The 19,269-nt window shown below is 43.0% G+C and overlaps 1 protein-coding gene across 2 annotated transcripts in view; it reads left to right on the plus strand.

Moving 5' to 3' along the window:
- Window positions 1–9,024: 9,024 nt before the first annotated feature.
- Window positions 9,025–19,269, plus strand: part of LOC144719795 (spectrin beta chain, non-erythrocytic 1-like) — a 52,065-nt gene continuing 41,820 nt past the window's right edge. For both annotated transcript variants that reach the window (XM_078595992.1, XM_078595993.1), the window contains exon 1: window positions 9,025–9,303. The gene's annotated coding sequence lies outside the window, so the exon portion shown is untranslated. The remainder of the gene's footprint in view (window positions 9,304–19,269) is intronic.

The raw sequence follows: 19,269 nt of genomic DNA on the forward strand, positions 1-19,269 counted from the left end.
CCAGCCCCATCCCCCAGCCGACCAATTCACCCTTACCATGTGCTTGCATCACCCACGTACGCACTTCTGCCCTCCTTCAACTCCTACGTGTTCCTTTTCTCGGTTCCAGTTTTTTTGTGCCTCAAGCTTCTTTGTGAATGCATGTGCCGGGATTTCCTGCCATGCACGATTAATGAATGGACTGTTTTAGAAAACAATCCCTGATTTTACAGAACCAGAGGCAGGCGTCGTGATCTATTATTTATTATTTTATTTTTTATTTTCTATCTACGTGACTTTACCGAAAGAACCAAAGAGCAGAGGCAGGCTGTGAAAATTCGTTCCCTGCTGGTGCATTAGTTACATTAAATGCAACGTTACAATTGCATAAACCCCCAGAACAAGGCATGCAGCTGTCCGTGTGCTCACGGTGTTGAAAATTCAATGACCACGACAAGAAGCGTGGTGCCTGCTCGCATGACACAATCGCAAAGTTATGCTGCTCAAACAGTCTCGTTGGAAATTGACTCAGATCTCCAGCAGCCGTAAGACAGCTCACCCCGAGAAGAAATCCGAATGTGCTCTTTTTGCCCAGTGCTGAGCCACATCATTTTGGTTTGAAAAGGCACAGAATGCAATCTACTGTTTACTGCACATATTCATTTCACAATAACTATAAACAGACAGTAAATCATGTACATTGTATCAACAACGGTTATAGTGGCACAAACTTAGACAAGTCGGACATGGATCCTGATGGTGTGCTTTCCCTGAACCAGCAAACAGAACAAATCATTGCTCGTGACAGATTACAAAAATGCAAAATGAGAATTTGTGCTGCGTACAGAGCTTCCCAGTAAAGCCTTCTGCCTTGTCCCGTTCACGCGCCACACAGCCAGCCGTACTGCTTGTTTGAACAATGCAACCAGCCATGCATTTAATTGGCGCATCAATGGATTGAGCTTAATTGAAATCTGTGTGATTCAGGCCACAATGGCCAGCTATTACTAAGTGGAAGCAGAGTCATCTATTGCCATGAGCAAGAAGCACACAGGCGTAAAATATCATCAGTGTGCTTCTGGGGACGGGCGCTGCTCTGTTCTGTTCCCACCACGGCTCGACGCTACGCTGATTCAATTAACTTCATGGCTCTACTTAATTTCATCTTTCTCATCGAGCAATATTTGTAAGTTCACGCTGAATTTCACATCAGTTTCCTTCAATATCAATTGTTATAATTTGCTTTCAGCTTTGAAAAAAATATATATATAACATGGGTGCTGTGCTAAATTCAAACGAAACGGTATTTGCATTTGGTAACTGCTATGCCCAAAATACAGTACTGCATATACTTACACAGTGCCATAAGTGCATTGCCCAGGTAATGATGTAAGATGTGGCATTGAATATTTTGCTAAGAAACTAATAGAGCAATAAGTGAAAGTACACAGCTGCAATCATTAAGGGCCATCGAAACAAATTTAAATAACCTCTTCTTGGTTCTTTCGGTAAAGTCACGTAGAATGGAAATAATAAAATAATAATAATAAAACTTAGTATGTTTTATTTTTATTATTTATTATTTCCATTCTACGTGACTTTACCGAAAGAATCAAGAAGATGAATCCCTGCAGTCACGAAAGCTTTAAATCGAAATTTAAATAAATTACCAAGAGAAAAAGACATGCAATCTTGAGAAATGTGCAAACATATCAAATCGAAGCATGGCGTAACGCTCCCCCCAAAAAATATGTTTTGCACTCTCACATGTGTATGCACAAAGATTTATAAATTCTGCAAAGCAAGGGCAAAACGCGGTGCTGCAGAATCAAACCTACGGTTTGGATCTGAAGCTTAAACTTGTCGCGTTTCATCCGCCTGGTTTTGATCTCCGCACACAACACCTCCAGCAGGGAGGACACTGCAGGTGGCAGAGGCAACAAGGGACCCAAACTGCAGCTGACCAAATTTCGGGTGCACCGAATTGCGCACAGGCCCCTTCAGTGGAAAAGGAGCCATGGGCCTGAGGGCTGGAAGTGGAACGCGAGGTTGGATCCCAAATCGTCAAGACCGTAGACGGCTGCACTGCTACAACATGCACCTCAAACTTTCTGGGTTTAATCGCTAAAAGGAATTTTATGTAACTCGTTGCTTACATGTCGCAACCTTCACTTCACCCAGAAACTTAGTGTCGAGTCAACAAAGCTTTCAAATGACAACCAGCTCCAATAATATTTAGTTTGAAAACATTTATTTGAACAGGGGGAATAAGCAAAGGTTTGAGTTTCACACGGGAGTTGGATTATTGCGCTCATAAGAATCGACATGGAGCCAAAATGTTTTCCGGGGCTGGGTTCGCATGGACTGATGAGACTCGGAGCACTTATAAAGGAATAATTGACACACAGTCAGCATTCATAAACGTTTTTGTGCAACCACCCCACGTGCTAAAAGCATCATCCATGGTTCAAACTGTAGAGTGGAGTCATGTACTGGGTGAGAAAACATAATCCCCGGGAAAGCCACTACCTGATTGCTCCCAGACATAAGACCTACAGTATTGTGATGGACAGTTATTGATTTATTTTCACTATGCTTGTGCCACGTTTAATACTCATCTCTGTTCCCAAGAGGGTGAGTAATATATCCGTACACAAAAGCAGTGGGTACATTGTTTATTTAGTATTTAAATGTTCAGTCCCCCCCCCCAAATAGATTTTGTATTTATTACGAAGGCTGTAGCATAAATAATAATCTGAAGTGAAGCTCATTTTGTTTAAGAATTTTTGCAGTTTTCCTATACTGTATTGTGAAGTTTGTATTTTAGATTTTACATGGGAAATACCAGTTCCCAGTTCTTTGCAAAGCAATTGAGATTTGACTATAAACATATCTGGGTCTAATCTGGGCAGCTTTAACATTCTAAAAAAACAAACTACAGTGCAAGTGTTTAAAGCTGTAAAATGTCTCCACTGATAAACATATGTCACGTTGTGAAGCCAACAAGAACGTTGCTGAATAATGGAAACAAGTATTTCGTTTTAATTGTTGTTTACCTGTGTTATTAAACACAACTCTTGTTGTATACTCCATCTCTTGTTTTAACTAGGAATCTAAAATAAATGAAAAAAACATTTATTGATACCATATGCCAAGGAAGTCTTAACTCATACACATCCAGCTGCTTTTGCCCATGCCTCTCATCTGGCTTTGCTTCTTCACAAAATATGGAAAGAGTTAAGCAAAACTACTCATTTTTGACAAGCCAGACTGGTATAAAAAGAGACACTTCATAATAAATGTTAACTGCCAGTCACCTTAAAACACATGAGAGCACCAGGGCAGACTTTTGCATTTTGTTTCCAAAATGCATATAAATACTGTACATGGTAAAAAGATGAACGTAAAGGTGCAGCCCTGCAATTACTGGCTCACACCTCTGCTGGCAGAAGGGCCTCAAACTAGAGGGAGTTCTAGACGGCCCCTTGAAAGGGTCTTTGGCCTACTCTTCAATGCTGGCCAGATGTCGTGGAAGAGATGGGGAGTATTCACATTTTTCTCCACCACACATGACTTGCCCATCAATTAACTATGCTGTACCAATTTTTACTGCTGGGTGGACTGTCAGTTTAACACGTAGGCCTTCGCGACCAATATCATCCATAATAGAGGTTTTTGGGTGAGATCACGTAAATATAGTAAGACTTCTCCACAAATCTGGCTGTCGCCTGATGAAGCTAGTTATAATTACTGGCGAAACGTTGTATTCAGATTGTAAATGTTGTGGCTTGGCTCTCCAACACACCGGTGTGCTGTACTAGTGACGAATTGGCTTGTTCTGTTTACATGAGAACCCTTACAAGTTGACTGTGTCGGGTGGTGGTGGGTTTTAACGACACATTTATATATTTACGCAATCTAACCCAAAAACCTCTATTATGGGTGGACTGTGTCGTGAGATTTAAGAAACTGGCCCATTGATTCAACCGCAGTGCTGGGAGATGGTCCACTGTCTGCTAACCATTACACCACGACAGCATAACATACACGGATGAGTTACATATTGATCAAGTGCGGCCAAAATGTTTTTGGCAACGAGATATTTAAACTGCACAGATATGAATTATTTTACCATATTGGTACATGGTACTTTATTTTGACAATATCCAATGTTGACATCTCAGCAGCGGGTGATCATGTACGTTCAAAGTTTACATGCATCTGCATGTATGGATATGGGCATGGAGGCCTTTCATTCAATTAGAGCCATGTCATTTGTTATCACAACAAACCTGTCCAATAAAACAGTTTAATGTTCTGTCCATTAATATTCATACAACGCATGCCAAAAACAACAACAAAAAATATGCAAATCCAAACCGTATGCAGTATGCACACAATGCAGATTTTGCATCAAATTAAACCTAACATTAGATGTGTGTGACTATTTTCGAGCCTCCTACAATGGAGCGAGCGTTCTGTTAGTTAATGCAAATCCATTCCACGACGGTTCATTTCCTGTACATAATTTGTATACACTATTACATGTACAGTATATGAATGTACATAATTTACTCGGTTATATTTATGCACATAATTCATCGAGATATGCTATATATGTACTATATATATATCTCGCCATGCGATGAAATTATTAATATGGACAATATATATTGAAATACCAGGGCATGGAATATTAAGTAGAGTACAAGGGATGCATGAGGTATAGTACAATGTGAATAGTTTATTGAAACATTTTTTGGCTTAGCGTCAGGATATATTGCAAGATGCTGCAATTTCGATATAGCGCATTGTAAAAGTGACCCAAGATCAAAGTTATTACCCTGCTTAATAAACCTACCCTTAGTCAGCTCTCCTGCACTCGTCCTGTTCTGAGAACTATGATTTCTATAACACGGAGAGCCAAGTTTATTGATTTGAGAAGGCTTAATTTATGCAACCAGTGCACACTTCTGGACAGCAGGCACCCTCGACCCCACTTTAAAACTAGCGGATCTGGCCATTGGCACAATTGATTATTTTTTTATACTTTGAACACAAAACACTTATTAAAATAACGTATCCATAAACAAAATGCAAAACTGGCATAGCCTTCTAAACACAGTAAAAAAATTACAAAATGGAGTCCAGGAATACCTTTGCATTTTTGTAATATTTCAAATATTTTGCTAAAAATAGTCAAACGGAACTTATTGACAACATATAGTAACTTTAGAATGTCCAATGGTATAACCCTACAAAATAAATATACTTTCATTCCCTTTAACAGACGTCGTAAACCAAAACGTTTCATTACGTCATACGAAGCAGTATATATTGTTTGGATGTTTGCATAAATAGGATGGTCACTTATTTTTTGCCCAGATGTTGTTCTCCAGATGTCCCCCCCATCTCAAAAAGGCGTCTCTGAAAACAGAACCGCTTGACAGCTCATGAAGGACTCTTCATAGCCAACCCCCCCCCATTCTCAAGCATCAGCATTTGAGACTGACGCAGATCAACTCACGTGCGGAATAAACAAAAAATTGTACTCTAAAAAAGCGAGGCTTTAGCAGGAGATGTTTAAGCCCCTTATTAGCCGGCCGAGGGGGAGGCAAATAGTGAAGGAGACGCTGCTGGTGACATTTGAGACATTTCAGGACTGTACATGGTGGTCCAGATGTCTTGTGACCCCCGCAATTTAATTATCTAAAACCTTATTTTAAAAAAAGTAAGGTTTATTTAAAACAGAAATGAACATGCAAAGGAATGCATGTTTGGGGGGTGAATTAATCTAGGGTCACAAGACAACCGGACCGCCATGTATATACTTTTTAAATGTTGAACTGCTGTTTAGTGATTAAGCAAACACCGTATTAATTAAAAAAAATGTGCACTACTATTTGTGCACATGGCTAAAGCCTTGCAGTAACGACGTGGCCCTGTTTATGACATGAACAGTACCGTTCTGTTTATTTTACACTGTACAGTACAGTATTATACTCCAGGTGCCACCTGGCGAAATGGTTGATACTTTTTAAAAGAGCGTATTAACTCGTGAATGTGTTGTTTTGGAAGCATTATATCCCCAAAATAAGATGCCGTACCGTAATTACGCTTTCTCATCGCATTGAAGAGATGTGAAGCAGCCATGCCAAGAAGGTCTCAGCATGATGTCTCGACAAAATGCACAGCTGCACTGTGTTTATATTCGATAATGGCTTGAGAACTACACTCCAATATTCTATGAAATGACGCATCACAATACAGTAACAAAAACTGTGTTAGTAAAAAAGATGATCTTTGGAACAGCAGCACATTTGTGGGAAAATAAATGGGGAATGCAGCATTTTTTGGCCGAATAAATCATAAACGCACAGGGCTTCATGTCCGAGTCGGTGATGTACGTAAATAAATGCTCACCCGCCACATCACATCCAGTATGCCTGTGAAAAAAGAGCTTTATATAGCTCATCGGATTCCTCCAGTATAAATATTCTAATTCTGATACTAGTCACGTGCCTAGTCAAATTGTAAATGTTGTGGATTTACTCTCCAACACACCGGTGGGTTGAAGTAGTAACGTTTACGTGGCAAACCTTACTAGCTGTGTCGGGTGTTGGAGGGTTATGACACATTTATACTTACGCGATCTAACCCACAAACCTTGAATTATGAGTGCCTACCACAGTCTACATCGCGACCTGCATACCGCATGTGGACTTTGATCCAACGTGCACGACTACTGTAAGTGGTATATCAGGTAAAAACAAGGCAGCTACAATTCCACCTGATTCAACAGTATTTGCCGCTCACACGATGGAATATGGCATTGGTCACAGCTGCGGATATCTATTGTTCCACTCATACAACCAGCACCACAGCCCTTCATGAGCAGTGTGTTGGAGCAATATGAGTTATATCCCGAATAGCAGGGCGGAAGGGAGGGGAAACAGCAGTGGGATGTGGCGATGTGATCAGATAATCAGACGAGGAGGGGCCATCGACCAATGAGTAGCAAGTTGGTGGGATGTGGTGATGTGATGGGATGTGATGAGATGCGGTGACGCGTGGGATTTGATGGGATGCGGTGCCGCGTGGGATGTAATGGGATGCGGTGCCGTGTGGGATGTGATGGGATGCCGTGCCGTGTGGGATGTGATGGGATGCCGTGCCGCGTGGGATGTGATGGGATGCGGTGCCGTGTGGGATGTGATGGGACGCGGTGATGCGTGGGATTTGATGGGATGCGGTGCCGTGTGGGATGTGATGGGATGCCGTGCCGCGTGGGATTTGATGGGATGCGGTGCCGTGTGGGATTTGATGGGATGCGGTGCCGTGTGAGATTTGATGGGATGCGGTGCCGTGTGGGATTTGATGGGATGCGGTGACGTGATGTTTCCGCGCGCATGCTGCTCCCACAGCCCTGCTCGCCTCTTTCCTCCCGGCTTTGTCCCCTCCGCGGCAAGAAAGTAAACCGCGCTAATCCCGGCTCCGACATAGTCCGGCCCCCCCACCCCAGCCTTCTCCATCCCTCCACTGACCAACATTCCTCCGAAACTAAAACCGCTCCCAGATCCTCTCTGTTGGTCGAAGAGTAAAAACACATTACACACGAAAAAAAAACCGAGAGACGTAACCCTGATCAAATTAATAACAACGTAAAAATCGTGGGTGTTTTAAAAAAAATATAACGGTATCTATCTAAAAAAAAATCCATTGCCAACAACACACACACATACATACGGCCGAGCCCAGCCCCGATGTTTGAGATTCACTCTGGTACAAGCGGGGGGGTGAGGGAGGAGGTGGTGGTGGGGGGGTGAGGGGGGAGGTGGTGGTGGGGGGGTGAGGGGGGAGGTGGTGGTGGGGGGGTGAGGGAGGAGGTGGTGGTGGGGGTGTGAGGGGGAAGGTGGTGGTGGGGGGGTGAGGGGGGAGGTGGTGGTGGGGGGGTAAGGGGGGAGGTGGTGGTGGGGGGGTGAGGGGGGAGGTGGTGGTGGGGGGGGTGAGGGGGGAGGTGGTGGTGGGGGGGTGAGGGGGGAGGTGGTGGTGGGGGGGTGAGGGGGGAGGTGGTGGTGGGGGGGTGAGGGGGGAGGTGGTGGTGGGGGTGTGAGGGGGGAGGTGGTGGTGGGGGGGTGAGGGGGGAGGTGGTGGTGGGGGGGTGAGGGGGGAGGTGGTGGTGGGGGGGTGAGGGGGGAGGTGGTGGTGGGGGGGTGAGGGGGGAGGTGGTGGTGGGGGGGTGAGGGGGGAGGTGGTGGTGGGGGGGGTGAGGGAGGAGGTGGTGGTGGGGGTGTGAGGGGGAAGGTGGTGGTGGGGGGGTGAGGGGGGAGGTGGTGGTGGGGTGAGGGGGGAGGTGGTGGTGGGGGGGTGAGGGGGGAGGTGGTGGTGGGGGGGTGAGGGGGGAGGTGGTGGTGGGGGGGTGAGGGGGGAGGTGGTGGTGGGGGGGGTGAGGGGGGAGGTGGTGGTGGGGGGGTGAGGGGGGAGGTGGTGGTGGGGGGGTGAGGGGGGAGGTGGTGGTGGGGGGGTGAGGGAGGAGGTGGTGGTGGGGGTGTGAGGGGGAAGGTGGTGGTGGGGGGGTGAGGGGGGAGGTGGTGGTGGGGTGAGGGGGGAGGTGGTGGTGGGGGGGTGAGGGGGGAGGTGGTGGTGGGGGGGTGAGGGGGGAGGTGGTGGTGGGGGGGTGAGGGGGGAGGTGGTGGTGGGGGGGGTGAGGGGGGAGGTGGTGGTGGGGGGGTGAGGGGGGAGGTGGTGGTGGGGGGGTGAGGGGGGAGGTGGTGGTGGGGGGGTGAGGGGGGAGGTGGTGGTGGGGGGGTGAGGGGGGAGGTGGTGGTGGGGGGGTGAGGGGGGAGGTGGTGGTGGGGGGGTGAGGGGGGAGGTGGTGGTGGGGGGGTGAGGGGGGAGGTGGTGGTGGGGGGGTGAGGGGGGAGGTGGTGGTGGGGGGGTGAGGGGGGAGGTGGTGGTGGGGGGGGTGAGGGGGGAGGTGGTGGTGGGGGGGTGAGGGGGGAGGTGGTGGTGGGGGGGTGAGGGGGGAGGTGGTGGTGGGGGGGTGGATCATTACGTCGTGCCTGGGGTTGGGCCCTCCTCCTCCTGCTGCCGCTGCTCATGACGGCACCCACGGTCCACAGACCGTGATCCACCAGAGACGGGGATAAGGACCACAGACAGACGACACAATTGAGAGAGGGAGAAGCTCGCCACGTTTCTTCTCCTCCTCCTCCTCCCCCCCCTACCTCCCTTTATACTCCCCGTACAAGCAGCAGCAGCGACATCAGCCATAGCCGAGCAGCTGGGGGAAGAGAGAAGCAAGAACGTCGCCTTCGCGGGGAGGTCAGTCGAATTCTCCCATCGCATTGTAGACGAACACACGCGCGAGGATAACACACTATAACGTGGCTCTTTGTGTGCACGTCTAGCGGGAGATGTGTAGCGTTTCACAGTGAATGTGTTTGCCGTAAATCTGTGGTCGTGCCCGTATTTGTATGCGGCGGCGGCGGCCGTTGCGTTGCTGTGCTGCGGTATTGGTACCGCAGCAAAGTGCCCTCTGCGCAATAATCTTCGTCGGATATTCACGGGGCGATTGTGTCGATTGTGTGCACGAAGGAAGGAAGGATGCGTGGCTCTCGTCTGCTACGGCCGCCGTGTAACGGTGCGGCGTGGTGGTGGTTGTTGTTGTCATGGACGCCCCCGTTTTGGCCTCTCCCACGCGATTTCTCTCTCCTTAACGCTCGTTGATTATCTCGTTCTCCTCAACGCCGCCGCAGCCACCTCTCATCATCGCCCATACTTTAAGCAGCTTCTCGCCAAACGATGTCCGTCGTCGTTATCGTCTTCTATGCCTTCATTCCCCAAACATTATTCTCATCAGCACCACCCCTCGGCTCGCCGCCCATTGTGATGGGAGCGGTCGGGGCGCGGAGGCATTTCACACAAGACGTCATTTTCATTCATTTGCTGAAATCTTTCTTATTTACATTGCCGTTACCTCATTGTTATTGCGGCGTCGGGGAATAATAATAATGATGATGATGATACGTGCGTGTGTTTTCTTAATTGCGTGATTTGTTCATTAACCCGCAAACGTTCGTGAGGCTAAGCCTGTGCCCATCTCCTCCACTCCCGCCTCTATTCCCGTTCCATCATTCCCATCCCCCACCGCGTTTGTCCTCCATCTCCGATATTCATCTCGTATCTTCCCCACTTCTCAATATTTCAGCTTTCTCTCTGTTTTATTGTCATCTCCCTCATCCGTCTCACGTCTCCTCCATCTCTTTAAAATCTTCCATCACAATGCTTTGCTTCATCCATCACATTTATCCCGCCATATCCACAATATCATCTCCGTATTGTTCCCATCTCCACTTAGGCATTTTATTTCTTGCATTTCTTTCGTCTTACTGCAAACTTACGTCTCCTCCATCTCGTATCTCCTTCATATCCCTCACTTCTTCACAGTACAGTTGCGTCTATCTTTCCCATCCCCCTCACTTTTGTACAGTGCACTCTATACCCTGTCTCTATTTCACTCATTTCCATCACTCATCCTTCCATCACCCCACATGAATCGTGTATCTTCGACATTTAATCTTTGTTTTCCTCTCATCCATTTTCGTCCTGCCTCCATTTTATTCAAATCTCCCTCTTTACCCATCTTATCTCCTCTATCGTGATTATATCTCCATCACCTAATGATCCTAATCTGTTATCTTACCCTTCCCCCATGTGCCCTCTATGACTCATCTCTCTGACATCTCCGTTACCATCCTTTCACATTCCTATTTATCCTCCCGTCTCCTTTACTTCATCTTCATAGTTCATCCAATTTATTAGCACGTTCCTCATCCTTTTAACGTCTCTATCTCCAACCTATGTATTTTCTCATATCACCCATCTTCCCCATCATATAACATCGATCTCGTATCTTCAACGTCACATCTCGCCTCCCCATTTTCAACTTTCTATTTATCTGCATTTTCTTGGCATGCTTATCCATCTCGCATCTTGTCCTTCACCCTGACATCTCAAATAGTTTATCTGATGTCACCTCCATCGTTTCCGCGGATCCTCTCCCATCATTTCCCTGGGGATGAGGACGTGGGTCACTGGGGGCAGGAAGGATATGCATTTGGGAGAGCAGCTCCCAATAACGGGCACTCCATTACCCAATAACATGTATCTCCACGACCCAGTAACCAACACCAAGAACCCTATAACCCGCACTCCATGACCTAATAACATGCACCTCTTGACCCAATATCCCACGCCAAATGACTTCATAACCTGGACTGTGCGATTCAATAAACTGGATTTAATATTCTAATAACCACAGCTCAAGTATATAAACCACGCATGATAGCATGTACTCTCTGACACACTGAATTGTTGCTATATGACCTGGGAACTTACAATACTGGCCTGCTAACCCGTATGGCATGACTTTTTACCCTACAGTGTCTACTCAGAGGCTGCTGATAATTCAGGAAGAGAGGCAGGCTTATGCCTTAGGGATATTTTAAGACGCTTTAATTACCACTGCCTTAGCGCTTGCACATTTTACTTGGGAGCCGCATGAACCACTCGCCGTTGTTGCCTTCATATTAAAGGTGGGGACGGTAATGCTACTCGCCATTCGGCCCGGTCTAGTAGTAGCAGCAGCAGCACCGCCCAGGGCGTGGCTGCTGCCCCTGGCTTCTTGTGCGGGTGGAGTGTGTGCCCTCCTCACAATGGGCCCTCAGTCTCGGCCCTGCTACCGCAGGGGTGGCTCCCCTTTCCTTAGCAGATGGGAACCCCAGGGGCGTCTGCCGGTCCCCATTCTTGGATCTGTTGAGCCAATGTGTAAAGCGGCAGAGTGAACATGAGAAAATAATATTGCGTGTGTTCTGCTAAGTTTCACGAGGAACAAATGTGTATGGATGTGCTGTGTTTTTGCCCGCATGATGCAAGCACCAAAGCCGATTATAATGTGTGACTTAAAGTATTAAAATGGTATTGTGCCAAGTTATGGGTGACTTTCAGCAAATTGTTAATGTGTTTTTTTTTGTGGTTGGCATTTTTTACAAAACCACCATTCACCTCTTGCCTCTCTCCTGGGCCCTGCCTGCAATGCCACTCACAAACCATAACTTTAAAAGCAATACATTTGAGTATGTTAATACATCAGCCAATCTTATAACTATAACATGTTATATAAATGCCATCACACTCAACCAATAAAATACTGCCACAGAATTATTCCAAGGACACATTTTCGATTGTAAGGGCAATAAAATGTACGGATAATATTTAATGCTAGGACAGATGGTGGATTTGAAAAAGAAAATGTAATTCAATATGTTATTGATTTATGCTCTCTGAGTACAAACTAATTATTTTGTTCTGTAGTAGCATTGTATAGCATCCACAACAAATTACATTCCCACAAATTGTTGAACACTCGTACTGTATTTACATAAAGCTGTTTGCAATTTTCTCACTTTTTGGATGTCTGTTTTCCTGTAAACATCTTTCCACCTACACACACAAAAGCTAAGCTTTGAAATATTAACGCGACTATGTTGTGCTGGAATGTAATGTTTTGCTGCTAAAATATTTGAAAATAGTGTGAAAGCACCTAACAAATGCAGAACATTTGCACGTTTTTATCCAGTGGTAAACGTGATCACCCAAAAATCTCTGTCTCCTCTTGCATGGAGACACCTGCCATTGTGCCATGGGCCGGGGCTCTCCGCCTATTGATGTTATACCAAGGATACTTGAGCGCTTTTAGTTCAAAAGCAAGTGATTCATGCTGATATTTTGCCTTTCCTCAGGGACAGGCCAGCGGCATATAATGTAATTAATGTCTGGACAGCATGTCTCATATTGTAATAAAAACCAATGGGCAAGACATATATAAACCAAACTCTGTAATGTATAAACCTCTTGTATGTATCAGAAATAATTTTTTTATATAACCGATAATACCAGCAGCCACAATTGGGCCTTATGGTCACAGGGGGCCTCAGTAACACCCAATCCTATATGAACATAAATCATTGGTGGTTTATAGGGGTTTTTGTCAATAGTTTCCACTAAAGGGGTCCAAAAATACCAAATGCTCTTGTCTAAAATGAATGAGGTTTTTGGCTCTACAAATGGAATTGTGCACTTTGGAAATACTCTAGTTATTTGTATTCTATATACATTTGTATTGTAATATTTAAAGATATACAGTGATTGCGTGTTTTCTTTAGCTTTTTGAACCGTGGGTAAAAGATTAATACCTTGATTTTATAAATGTTTGCTCACTTTTATAATTATTGCCCTATTTGAACTATACAAGATCATGTTGTTTATGTTCAGCAATGTCTCACTTAAAGGACTTTGCCCTCTAATTGCTCCCTGTAAAACTCAAATAAGCACATTGTATTAATGTCTAGGTTATTCTGATTAATCTGAGGGTGGCAGAAATGAAAATGGGCTGTGAACATATCCTTGTTTGAAAACTTCTACCAAACAGACTTACATGGAAATACAGGCATCTAATGGGCATATGCTTCCTGTTGTGTACCTGTATACGTGTATTCTTTTCAATTACCTGTTTAGATTGTAGTTGTGAGAGATTTAGAAACCTGTACTGGATCACTGGCGATCCTACTAGGAATGTTCCCGAAATTTAATAATTTGCATAATTGAAACCAAGTTAAATGCTGTGTTGCCATGGCGTTGTATAATAACCTATAATTGATGTGTTTTGTTTGAAGTTCAAATACATTTCTCAACACTAATATTCACATTGTTACCAAAATAGGATTGGACAAATACATTTGTGGACTCGTATATCACATTCTGCTTGATCACTTTGCTCTTACGTTTATTTTTCATGATCGACTTGCAGCATTAGCAGAGTTTTGATCATTTCAAGATCAGTACTGAGTATCTATAGTAAGTTATCAGTCAAGTTGTTGTAATGGAAGAGGCAAACCTTTATATATTAATAACACAGGAGCATTGAAGTGAATGGTGTTAGATGGGCTACGTGCAGACTGGAAAGTGGGTCACCACCCATCACTAGAAAGGATCAACCACCATCTCCCACGGTTATCCTTTCAACTGGAATTTGTCTCAGCAATTCTGTTGCAGGGAGCAGCTATACTCTCAAACAATAAATCACTTGCACCAAAATGTGACTTCTCTTGGCATGACCACTGCCTCCTTGGTTGCATTGGCATCATAGCTGTGCTACATTTTCATGTTAAGATGTTTACAGCTCTTTGTCAATGGCCTGTGAATGAGATGAAGGTTTGTTTGACATACTTCAGGATTCTGGTCGGTGTGGGTTGGTGAAGGGAGGAATGAGGATCTGTGCAAATATCACTCATCATGAATGTTAGTCATGGCCGTGTAATGTCAGGTCATTTGGTTCGTAACAATGCGCCAACCACTACACCATCCTAACCTAAGAGTACTAGACCATTGCTTTTAGTTTCAGCATAATATAGTATTGTATTTGCTATTTCTGCCTTTGCTGAATTTCTTGTAGAATTTTACTAATGGAACGTGATTTTTTTTAAAGAAAAGTTTAAATTAATTAGATGTGCAGTCATGTTAAAATAATAGTTCTGAACTCATTGCTGCATTCTTAAGGATGAAACTTGGAGAGATAAAAATGGATAAATAACCGAATCATGGACGGCAATGCATTGACCATGCTGTAACTAATGTCCCGCAGTCAGAGCGATTTGTGGCACATGCAATGTTTAGTGAGTATTTCCATATTTTTGTGAGCACAAAACAAGCACATTATTCAGTGAATGTATATGTTTATGAGCATTTTTTGCCTATCATCTGAAAATGGGTGGCAGAGTAAAACATTACAATGTTTTGAAGTACTTTTCCAGCCTGATGGTTGGATTACATATAATAAAATGCAGCCATTTTTACATGCACGACCTTGTTTAATGACGTATGTGGTGTTGGCTACATTAATAATCAATTCATATTAAGGTACCATATGTGTAATGTTATCATACAATCTGGCAACAGAGGCATTTTATACATGTTAACAGCCATTCAGCCCAACAAAAGTGGTGGTGATCGACTTGGTCTTTGTAAGGTCGTGCGTAAAATTCTTTCTATAATTGTAAACACAAGTTAATGATAGCTCTGCAGGAAATTGTTAACTTAAGAATTTATTCTAGGAGTTCCTCTGCCACTGTAATCTTTGTACGAAAAGATTATGAGATTAGCATGGACAAGGGTAATTTAGTTCAAGCTGTTTATCCAGTTTTAATTGGCATCACCAAATGTTTTACCAGCACATTTTTTTCTCTCATCACCAAATCCTCTCCTGAACATGTTTTGAGTTAGGTAAACTTGAATATTATGTGTCTTTGTAAAACATATTACACTAATGCTATTAACATTTTTATCATTGAGGTACTGTTTAAAACCCACAAGACATACTGTACTTTTCTAGAATGAATATGTTTACACATGTCATTGTTGAAATATGTTTGACCTGACAGTGGTATGTGTGGTATGAGGTGGTTTCAGCCAAAAGGTATTTGGTTGAATATAAGATCTAGAATGTGGCTGGAGAGGAAACCGATATGAGCTATTGGCCAAAGGGTTAGCGATAAGATTGTGGCAAATATACAATTCGTGTATATTTCCTCCGCAGTATTTCTATGTGTGCCGTCTTTGGGTGTATTTTTTTTTAATTAAACAACAGCACTTTCTTATATCATTATATGTACTCATTCTCACAATCCATGGACGGTTTGGTACTCACCAAATTATATATTTTTGAGGATATTTTAAACATGTTAGGTTATTAAACATATAAATGATATCACTACACAAGTGGTCCTGTCCCACCATTTCAAGCAGAACCACAAAGCAATTCACTTAAATTGATCTGGGAGTCTAAGTTACAGCATATGGAGACTTGAAGGCCTACTTGGCATTGTTTACCAGGAGCACTTAAATGCAGTGGTAAACATTTTAATAAATATTGATTGCACATCAAAAGGATGAATAGTGGAAGACATTAAATACTCGTATTTGTTGTTGCCCTTGATGGGGTCAACTATAAGACACTCAACATTTATTTCGTATTTGTGTTTTATATAAATCAATATTAATCAAATACCTGATGGTGAAGAATGCAGTATTTTACTAGGATACAATTTCTACACAGATATATAGATATAGCACAAGTTACATTGTGCTATATTTTTCATGCTAATGCTAGTGCATGTAAACCTTGTTAATACACAAAATGCTATTTCAAAGGGCAACACATGTGCCGCATTCGCACTACTTTGATGAGAAGGAATGCTTTGCATCCTCAAAATCTGGTCCAGACATTAACACACGTGTGTCACAGCGATACCCTTCTGGAGATGAATAGTGCCCAGGCCATGTGTACCATCATAAAAGCCCGAGGCAGCTATGGGTTCCATAGCTCAGGAACAAATTATCCTTTGGTGCCAACATGACCTGTATTTGTCTTTTGATCCCATGTACTTCAAGTCAACATTGCCATTTCTCTAGCGGTGACCGTTTTCACCTATACAGTGGTATCTCGGTATACGTCGTTAATTTGTTCCAGAAGGTAGGACTTATACCGAAAATGACGTATACAAAACAAATTTCTCCTGTAAGAAATAAAGGGAAAGGAAATAATCCGTTCCAGAGTATAAGAAATTATATTTTATATAGCATATTATACATTCATGGGGTTGTATAAAATAATTCAGACACTACTTATTACTAAAAGGCATACATAAATAAAAAGAAAATGTAACGTCACTTTACCTTGCTGAGAGGAGTTGATAGCCTACGACGATGGTGGTGAGGAAGGGGAGGAGGAGATGTTATATTTTGGAAGGAGAGTCCCCTTCCATTAAAACTTCAGGAAGCTGAAATTCTGTTTTTTTTTTCTCTTTTATGTCTTTTTTCTTGACTTAAATCTGGTTGAGGCTCACCAGGTTTGAATTTTACTAAAAACCTGTCCATTGAAGTTTGTTTTTGCCTTCTAAGAATGTTCCTGAAGTGTGACATGTCTGGTCATTCCACACAATACTGTTAGAGCCGTAACAGTATTGTGTACGCGGGTACTGTACGCGGTGACTCATCCCGACCCATACATGTTCTAGCAAGCGCGTCGTATCCCAAGCAAGACGTCGTATCCCAAGACTTTTTTCTCGTCAAAACACGATGTATACCAAATTCTACGTATTCCAAAGCGGTCGTATACCGAGGTATGGCTGTACTTTTGGTGCCAATCTTCACTTATTTTTGGCATTACGTTTCTGAATCTTGACTTGAACGTTTTATGCTGGTAATTGCTAATTCAAAATAACATTAATTACACCAGGATTAAGTAACCCAACAGTTTTCAGTTGAAATGTTAGTTTCAAGAACTTACATAAATGTTTAAGTCTATGTACTGGTTTGGGGGTATTAATGATAGTCTTAGTCTGGTAAAAAAGGCATCGTCTTAGTTCAGGTGTGACCTCAGAGTATTTTGGTGTGTTTTGACTACAGTATCTGCAGGCCATGGCATGGTGATGGGTTTGGAAACTAGGGTCGTTGAAACAATATTTGTGACAATGTGATTATGATTGATAACAATCTGCTTTTTGGACCAAAATCTTGATAAAAAAAATAGAATGGCATGTGTGGTCCACCTCCGCTTTATTGCATTCATGAAGTCTAAACTAGTGACTGAATATTTCAACCCTGTCCAATACCGGTATGGAAATGGGTCATGTGGTTATTTATTCTATCGCATTATTACATTAAGAGTGGATGTCGGCGAGGAAGTAAAACCTGATTTTGAAATTATAGTGCATTTAAAGCATTTAAATCCTTGTAGATCCGTGTGAGGAAAATGCATCTGCGTATTATTCACTAAGGTAAGCTGTTCATGTGTTGCTGAGTTGTTACCACACTGACATTAACTTACATAAAAACCTTTGTTTATTCCACTGTGTTTGTAAGATAAGTGTATTAAGTTTGTAATCAGAAATGTATCTCACGAAACTGGTATGCATGTATGTTGAACTTATTTCGCGCTGTACTTAGCCAATCCTGCTAATCGGAGGTGCGTATGTGTACATTTTAGTGTGTTTTCTCCATCATTATTTGGTTAATCTGTATCAGGAATCTAAATGCACGTAAGAAACACGAAATCTAAAGAGAGACCACGTGCACAAGCACATGGTGCCACAGTCGTTTCATTAGAAGCAGGTGGGATATTTAGTATGAACTCAAAAGTGTTCTTGCCAAGTGAATCGATTTTTTACGGCTGTATTTTAACAGAATGGCTATGGACACTGCTTTTTAATTTGTCGCGACACGAGTGGCGTGATGGGCTATGTCACCGCAATACGGTTACGTGGTCTGTAGCATTGCCGTTATGACAAACCAATGACAAAGCCACACGCATGGTGCACTGTCAATGTTGTCAACATTGGCTCAAAATACATTGTTTGAAATATACGGTGTACATGAGGTTAGTGCAGCCACATTACTTAAACGAAAAAGTGAATTAGCAATCAAAGATTGCTAAGTTAGAATTTAAGTGTGAACATTCTAAAGAGGACATAGGCAGAGAAAACAAGTCGCCAGAGAGAGAGAAAAAAAGATAAGCTTAAAACTTCCCCGTAGAAGTGGTTCAATCTTAATTTTAGAACTTTCGTGACTGCAGGAATTATTATTTGGTTCTTTCGGTTAAGTCACGTCTAAAGATAAAATAATAAATTAAATTAAATAATAGAATACGACGTTTCGATTGCAACACAAGCAATCATCATCAGGTATAATGGTTAGATTTTATGTCGCTATTTCATTATACCTGATGATGATTCTTTGTGTTGCAATCGAAACGTCGTATTCTATTATTTAATTTAATTTATTATTTTATCTTTAGACGTGACTTAACCGAAAGAACCAAATAATAATTCCTGCAGTCACGAAAGTTCTAAAATTAAGATTGAACCACTTCTACGGGGAAGTTTTAAGCTTATCTTTTTTTCTCTCTCTCTGGCGACTTGTTTTCTCTGCCTATGTCCTCTTTAGAATGTTCACACTTAAATTCTAACTTAGCAATCTTTGAAATCCGTAATCAACCAGGCTATGCGTTAATTGTGTGTTGACCGACCCTCTGTGTTGTATTACATTACATTTCGATATTTTTAGTAGGTTATTTAATTTTAGTGTGTCCTCCTGATTTTCAGGCTTACTTGCCGTGCAGCACCACGTCTGTTGACCACTCATTGATATGCAAAAATGTTTCTCTAACCCACC

The sequence above is a fragment of the Lampetra planeri genome, chromosome 7, assembly GCF_965212315.1.
Source record: "Lampetra planeri chromosome 7, kcLamPlan1.2.h2, whole genome shotgun sequence".
Lineage (NCBI taxonomy): Eukaryota > Metazoa > Chordata > Hyperoartia > Petromyzontiformes > Petromyzontidae > Lampetra > Lampetra planeri.